We start from the raw sequence: 8,872 nt of genomic DNA, 5'->3' as shown, positions 1-8,872 counted from the left end.
TTTGCTCCATATCAGCAACACAATTAGTATCAATTGTGAAAAAATCATAGTACTGAAGAATCTTTGAATTTTTAAGGTGTTTTAGAATCTTTACATTCTTAGTTATTGATTAGAGGAAAAAATAAAACTATCCAAGAACATCTAAAAGTTGTAGCTAAATTTTTCTTATGGGAAAAAAATCTGTTTATTTGCACACAACATGTGGAAACAGTGCAGAAAATCTACAATGCTAACAAAAATTTCAAGTTTCGGTGTCATTGACAGTTGGACAGTCTGTGGAATTCATCATTTTGGGTGATTTCATTGAAGATATGTAAATTATGTGGTAATAATTATCTCAAATAGTAATAAAACATTCTTTAACTCCATATCATCAACACAGTTATCATCAATTGTGTAAAAATCATAATAGTGAAGAATCTTTGGATTTTTAAAAGAGTTTTACAATCTTTACATGCTTAGTTATTGATCAGGGGGAAAAGTATAGTATCAAAGAATAGTGACATTATAAGTTCTTATTTGGAGGAAAACATAAATGCGAAGAGGGTTTGGACTGCACCTCAATCTTTTGACGGTGTTTTCACATCCTTGTTTGACCAAACCTATACAATTAGATTAGGTTTCACAGAAGTTAGTAAGAGTCAAATTAGTAAGAATAAGATATAGATGATAAATATTAAACTCTAAAAGGATTACAGACCTTGAATTATAGAGTAAATATCCTTTTTTGCTGGCATAGTGTGGGGGAGACGGTGTTCTTCAGATGTCTTTATTGGCGTTGAAGGAAACAAAAGTTGTGTAATAAATAGATAGAAGAGTTCCCAGATAAAAAATAGGCAAAGAAGGGAGATGTAGTTGAGTTGATAGGAATTAATTCACTAATTAAGAGGTCTGTGGCAACTTGAATAGAGGAAACGGAATTGAACATGTGAAGAAGGTTTGTTTGATAGAAAGAAGCGGCACAGGAAGAAGGAAAATTGAAAACGTAGTCGAAAGTTTAGATGAGGCTTGTTTGATGAAAACTGAAAACAAGCGTTGGCAGAAGAGTCAGTTAGGGATGCGAAGCGTTCTGTATTTGCAAAATGAAGCGTTTTGAATATTATTCCTTCAATTCATATATTTTCGGTTGGAAATTGCCGGAAAAAAACTGAAGGCTAGAAATTTCAATTGCTGTTTATTGAGAATGCCACCTCACCGGGCTTAGTGTTAGGGCCTGACTTTTTGTCATCGGGCGTGGCACGGCTGTGGCAAGGATTTGGGCGTGATGGCCTTGTCATTGGCCTATGTGCGGGCAAAACGATCATGCGGATGAATGACAAGACAGTGTCATTATAGGCTGTCAGGAACAAGTATTGGCCGAGATCTTTGGAACGACAAGATATGCTTGGCAAAGGCTTGAGAAGGCAGCAAGGACTAATTGGGGCGGCATGGCATGGCATGCGCGCCAAAGTCAGTAAACTAATTGGGGCGGCATGGCACGGCATGCGCACCAAGAATGGGCACGAGCATGACTGTTGAGAACAAGTATTGGCAAATGTCTTTGGAACGACAAGACATGACAAAGGCTTGAGAAAACAGTGTGGCGAGTGGAAGACGGACAAGACATTGTCATTGAGGGCTGTTGTAGGCAAGTATGGGCCAAGACCTTGGGACAGGCAAGGTGCGCTTGGCAAAGGCTTGACAAAGCTGTGTGGGCAATGTTAGGGCGGCATGGCACGGCATGCGCGCCAAAGTCAGGGGCATGGCACTTTGGGTTGTGGCAGCTAAGTTCGGGCTAAGCTAAGACAAGACGGAAATGCGGGATGATGGAAAAGGCTTTCAATAGCTAAGGCAAAGCTATGTGAAGGAAAATACAAGCAATGGCACGAGGGAAATGAAGGTTGACATGAGCAAGGCAGATTTGGGCCAAGACAGTGTGCGGGCGGCAGCGGCGTCGGGCATGTGCGGCAAAATCACAGGCAGCGGATGCGGGCAAGGCATTGGCGCGGAAGCAATGTCAAGATGTGCCAAGGCTGGGCGCAATGCCAGCCTTGGGCACGAATCAGCTGGCCAAGTGAAGAATGGCACATGCAATGCACATGGAAAGTAGTTGGCGGTTACCTTGTCATAACCTCTTTGTCCCATGATCTGATCATGCTTGTATAATGTTCCCATTTCGTGTATAATGTGTCCTAAGTAGTTGGGGATGTCAACTACATGTTAGGAGCAGAATTAGTCTTAGTCCGACAAGTGGCAAAAGCTGTAGACAACAAGTGTCATGTGCTGCCAAGTCTAAGGGCTGCCTATATTCTATAAATAGGACCTTTGTGACTTAGGCAGAGGTAGAAAAGAGAGTGAATGTGGGGAATTTCGTGAGAAATTCTAAGTGGGAAACAAGAGTGAAACGTGAGGGTTTCAGTTGTTTCAAAAAGGGGCTAAGGTTTGGCATGGGCAGATCTTAGTGTTGACAAGAACGACTTGTGTTCTTTGTCAAAAGTGGGCTGTGAGCGGACTGTGTTCATAGCAAAGTGAGGGTCCTTTGTATATTTTCCACATTAATGCAAAGGTTGGGATTTTCCCGTATATGTGTGTGTTCTTATTGAATTGCTGTCTAAATCTCGTTTAGGCCAAAGGTGCGCGAAAATTGGCTAAGTATTTGGGAAAGGCTGAGTCAAGTGTACGACTTGACTGCCGCGCGGGTGTGAGTTTTGACTGACTAAAATCACCCCCGTGACAACTGGTATCAGAGCCAGGTTTAGTTCGTGGCAGTGGCAAGACGATCGGTGGCAGAATTCGTGGGGCTATTTGAGAACATGGCTGGTGGCACAAATGCGGAACTGCGTCAAAGGATAGAGCAGTTGGAAGCACTCGTTGGGCAGGCTCTTGAGGCAAATGGCGATTCTTCTGTTCTTGCAAGAATGGCACAGTTAGAGGCAGATTATGCAGCGAGACACGAGACAACGCTGGCAGAAATGGCCTTGGTACGCCAAGAGAAGGAAGAACTGCGCGAGGAAGTGGTTCAACTTCGGAGGGAATTGCAAACTGTTGTCCCTAGAAGTGTGTCAACAACCCCTTGGAGCTTTTCATTAAGACGGCTCGACGAGGACGTCGATTTCAAAAGGTGCGGGTGGTTTGTTAGGGCCTGACTTTTTGTCATCGGGCGTGGCACGGCTGTGGCAAGGATTTGGGCGTGATGGCCTTGTCATTGGCCTATGTGCGGGCAAAACGATCATGCGGATGAATGACAAGACAGTGTCATTATAGGCTGTCAGGAACAAGTATTGGCCGAGATCTTTGGAACGACAAGATATGCTTGGCAAAGGCTTGAGAAGGCAGCAAGGACTAATTGGGGCGGCATGGCATGGCATGCGCGCCAAAGTCAGTAAACTAATTGGGGCGGCATGGCACGGCATGCGCACCAAGAATGGGCACGAGCATGACTGTTGAGAACAAGTATTGGCAAATGTCTTTGGAACGACAAGACATGACAAAGGCTTGAGAAAACAGTGTGGCGAGTGGAAGACGGACAAGACATTGTCATTGAGGGCTGTTGTAGGCAAGTATGGGCCAAGACCTTGGGACAGGCAAGGTGCGCTTGGCAAAGGCTTGACAAAGCTGTGTGGGCAATGTTAGGGCGGCATGGCACGGCATGCGCGCCAAAGTCAGGGGCATGGCACTTTGGGTTGTGGCAGCTAAGTTCGGGCTAAGCTAAGACAAGACGGAAATGCGGGATGATGGAAAAGGCTTTCAATAGCTAAGGCAAAGCTATGTGAAGGAAAATACAAGCAATGGCACGAGGGAAATGAAGGTTGACATGAGCAAGGCAGATTTGGGCCAAGACAGTGTGCGGGCGGCAGCGGCGTCGGGCATGTGCGGCAAAATCACAGGCAGCGGATGCGGGCAAGGCATTGGCGCGGAAGCAATGTCAAGATGTGCCAAGGCTGGGCGCAATGCCAGCCTTGGGCACGAATCAGCTGGCCAAGTGAAGAATGGCACATGCAATGCACATGGAAAGTAGTTGGCGGTTACCTTGTCATAACCTCTTTGTCCCATGATCTGATCATGCTTGTATAATGTTCCCATTTCGTGTATAATGTGTCCTAAGTAGTTGGGGATGTCAACTACATGTTAGGAGCAGAATTAGTCTTAGTCCGACAAGTGGCAAAAGCTGTAGACAACAAGTGTCATGTGCTGCCAAGTCTAAGGGCTGCCTATATTCTATAAATAGGACCTTTGTGACTTAGGCAGAGGTAGAAAAGAGAGTGAATGTGGGGAATTTCGTGAGAAATTCTAAGTGGGAAACAAGAGTGAAACGTGAGGGTTTCAGTTGTTTCAAAAAGGGGCTAAGGTTTGGCATGGGCAGATCTTAGTGTTGACAAGAACGACTTGTGTTCTTTGTCAAAAGTGGGCTGTGAGCGGACTGTGTTCATAGCAAAGTGAGGGTCCTTTGTATATTTTCCACATTAATGCAAAGGTTGGGATTTTCCCGTATATGTGTGTGTTCTTATTGAATTGTTGTCTAAATCTCGTTTAGGCCAAAGGTGCGCGAAAATTGGCTAAGTATTTGGAAAGGCTGAGTCAAGTGTACGACTTGACTGCCGCGCGGGTGTGAGTTTTGACTGACTAAAATCACCCCGTGACACTTAGGGCCCTCTATTATATAGATATATACATTTTTTCCTCTTTTCCTGGTTCTATGATACTTGCTGAAATTTTATTTGCATTATAATTTCCTATTCGCATAAAGAAATACACAATTCTTATAAAGGGGTTAAAGATAAATTAAAGGTGGCATAATTTCGTGTCTGTCGAGCACTTCATGATTAGTTGTATTTAATTCTCATTCACTACAATCATGTGGTCCTTAGCCGTTTCTTTAAACTTATGGTTTATTTTCTTTTTAATCCTTCTTTTTTTTCTTGCAATATTTCTCTGCTTCAAACCTATCAAACTAGTTTAGTTTGATTCTCTGTTATGTAAGTTAATATGATCTTTGTTTATGTGGCATTTATACTATTCTAGTCTCTTTAGTTGACCTATAACTTTATTAGGCCCACTGCCATTTGCATGCACCGTTAGTGCCCAAAAGCATGTAGAAATCTAACTCTTACTTTTGTACTTTTGTAGTATGTTTATCTTCATTCTTCTTCTTTTAATTTATTTATTAAATCTTGCCACTAGTATAAGTAAATCTGATGTAAGTTTGAGATAAGGTGGGTTTTGGACCATAAGGAATCTAGCCAAGTAATAGATCATGTTAGCTAGCCTAATTGCCCCAATAATGTCTTGTTCGTAAATTTGGTATCACAACAATCTCAAAGATTAGGTAGTTGCTTTAGGCGCGCTTATTTAAATTGCTTTCCTTATTTATTAATTTGGGGGTGCATTTCATGTGACCTGATTTCAATTCTCAACAACGTTAAATAAAATGTGTCGTGGACCGCGGGTGCATTTCATGTGGCGTGGTGCAAAGACGTGTTTTAGATGACGTTGAAATTTTCCTTAAAATGATTAAAAGCAGCTAATAAGTTAACAATGCACCATAGGCTAAAACATGTGATTAATCAAATAATTAGGCCAATGTAATAGTTGAGCAACCGTGCTAGAACCACGGAACTCGGGAATGCCAAACACCTTCTCCCAGGTTAACAGAATTCCTTACTCGGATTTCTGGTTCGCGGACTGTTGAACAGAGTCAACCCTTTCCTCGATTCGGGATTCAACCGGTGACTTGGGACACCATAAATCTCCCAAGTGGCGACTCTAAATCTTTTAATAATAATCCCGTTTCGATTGTTCTTTAATTGGAAAAACTCTTTTACGCCCTTCAGGGGGTAGGGAAAAGGAGGTGTGACAACTATTACCTATACCTGACACTGTATGGTCTCAAATTAGAATGGATTTTATTGATGGATTACCAAAGTTTAAAGGGTATGATGTTATCATGGTGGTGGTAGACAGATTGAGCAAGTATGCCCACTTCTTTGCTCTTAAACACCCTTATTGTAACGACCAGATCGGTCGTTCTGAGTTCTAATGCCTCATTCAGTGGTTTGAGGCCATGAACAACTTTACTTCTAGTATTATGACTTGTACGCATGGTCGGAATTAAAATTTGGCAAGTTCGGAGTGAATTTGGAAAGATAATTCTCATTTCGGAATCTTTAAGGTGGAAGAATCTAATTATGGGTTGATTTTGAGCAAACGACCCCAGAATAGAATTTTGATAATTCCAATAGCTTTTTATGGTGATTTCGGACTTAGGCGCATGTTCGGATTTGGATTTGGAAGTCCGTAGGACAATTCGATGCATTTTGGCGAAAGTTGAAAAATAGAAGATTTTTGGAAAGTTTGACCGAGAGTTGACTTTCTAATATCGGGGTCGGAATTCGATTCTAAAAATTGGAACATCTCTATTATGTCATTTATGACTCGTGTGCAAAATTTCAAGTTATTCTAGATTAATTTGATACGTTTCGGCGCAAAATATATAAGTTGGAATATTTAAAAACTCATAATTCGATTCGATGCACGATTCGTGATTTTGGAGTTATTTGACGTGGTTTGAAGCCTCGATTAAGTTCGTATTGTATTTTAGGACATGTTGGTATAATTATTTAAGGTCCCGAGGGCCTCGGGTGGTTAGCGAAATGGATTTCGGACAAAAGGAGCTGCTGGAATTTTTCTGCTGCAGAAGCTGTTTTTGGACAGCAACTGGTGCAATCGCAGAGCTGACTTTGGGACCTTATATCTCGAAATCTATAAGAAATATGAAAATTATCAAAATATAAAAGTTTTATACCATTGATTCTAGTTTCCAGTAAGTTAAACCATTCACTATTTGGACATTTGTACAGAAAGTTATGATCAATTGAATGAAGGCTGGAAAAGTAGTTTCTCCAAAATATTTTGATGCGTGGAGCCGATATTGGAAGCTTATATCTTGAAATCTATAAGGAATATGAAAATTATCAAAACATGAAAGTTGTAGCCTTTTGATTCTAGTTTCCAGTAAATTAAACCATATATTATTTGGACATTTGTACACAAAGCTATAATTGGTTGACTAAAGGCTGGTAGCAGTTTATATTTGCCCGAAAATCAGGCAAAGTCGCATTTCATACATGCAACTTGCCTAGGCAGAATGCTTAAAAAACAGGAGTTAGTCATTTTTACTCATTTTTGAGTTTTGAGTCTCGGATTTGGGCGATTCCAAAGGAATTTTTCATGACTTCGACTTGGGTAAGTGTTCTATATCCGAAAGCAATTATATTTCATAAATTCATGTCCATATTCATCAATTATTTCGGAATTAGGTGAAAGAAATTGGGATTTTGTAAAATCTTCCAAAAAACAAAAATTTAAGATTTGAAAGTCAATCCGATGTCGAAATTAGATAATTTTTGTATGGTTGAACTCGTATCGAAATGAGAGTTCAAATTTCGTGAGTTTTTTCGGGATTCGAGACGTGGGTCCCACTATCATTTTTTATGAATTTCGGATTTTAATTCGAAAAATTAGTAAATTCATATGTAAATAAATCCTACAATTTGTATTGAGTATTTTGAATTTTTTATGACTAGATTTGAGGCTTTCGGAAATGAATTCACGAAGCAAAGGCTTATTAGAATCTTGAAATTGGTTGCGAAGCGAGGTAAGTCTCATTTCTAACCTTGTAAGAGGAAATTAACCCCATATGTGAACTAAATCAATAGATGCTTCTATTTGTGAGGGCTACGTATGCACGAGGTGACGAGAGTCCGTACGTAGCTACTAGCTATGCCTATGTCCGGTTAGTTTTATGCTTACATCATGCCTTGTTGATATTGTTATTGATTTATGTTTATTATTTGCCTTGAGAGGGAGGGAGATTGAATTTGCTTATTATATATTTTGGAAGGAGTTGAAATTGAGGAAAAGTTAGGATATTAAAATTTTTCATTTGATCTTTGTATTTTGAAAAGAATGGAAGAATACTATAATAACTTAAGAAATCTATGTGTGACCGTGCCACAAGTATGATCCGCGAGCGGGGTAATTCCTTAAATTTATATTTGACCGTGTCGCATGTATGATTTGCGATCGGGGTAATAGATGCATCTATGGTTCACGCCGTTCGACCCTCGGTAGTGCGCAATTTACATTTATATTAGATCGGGCCGAACGTCCTTGGTGGAATTCGTGTGTGATAATAGAACTGGAAGTCCCTTTTATAATTGGTATAAATTCAGTGTTTGTGTGATCATGTGTTTTAAAGGAAGGAAGTAATTTAGGTTCTTAAATATGGGGAAGACCTGTTCAATTATTTCTTGTTCTGAGTCTTATTGTTGTATATCATGCTTAATTAGAATTTCATATTATCATATTACTGGACCACTAGTAAGTATCTGAGTCGACCTCTCGTCACTACTTCTTCGAGGTTAGACCGGATACTTACTGGGTACGCATATTTTCGTACTCATAGTATACTTGTTGTACATTTTATTTTATAGGCACATGTGTGTTTTGTGGCCGTATGGGCGCAGCGGTGCTGTTTATACAGGGACTTAGGTGAGCTGCATCTTATGAGACCATCCACAGCCAACAAAGTCTCCTTCAGAGTACTTGTATATTCTTTTCTGTCCAATTTTGTATTCTGGACGGTTATTATATTGCATTTTAAATTCCTAGTAAATGTTCATGCACTTGTGACCCGGGTTCTAGGATGATTATGGAATATTCAATATTAATATTTGAAAATATTAATAATTATTCGGTAAAGTTCATTTTTTTCCTAGTTAAATTGAAGAAAATTTATGATTTCGAAAAATATTAAAATGCGAATTTAGTTAACTACTTAGTATTGGCTTGCTTAACTGTGGTGTCTGGCAACATCACAACCTTTAACGGATTT

Source organism: Nicotiana sylvestris, chromosome 1 (assembly GCF_000393655.2).
Source record: "Nicotiana sylvestris chromosome 1, ASM39365v2, whole genome shotgun sequence".
Lineage (NCBI taxonomy): Eukaryota > Viridiplantae > Streptophyta > Magnoliopsida > Solanales > Solanaceae > Nicotiana > Nicotiana sylvestris.
The sequence above is the reverse complement of the archived record's forward strand: the minus strand, read 5'-3'. Positions refer to the sequence as shown.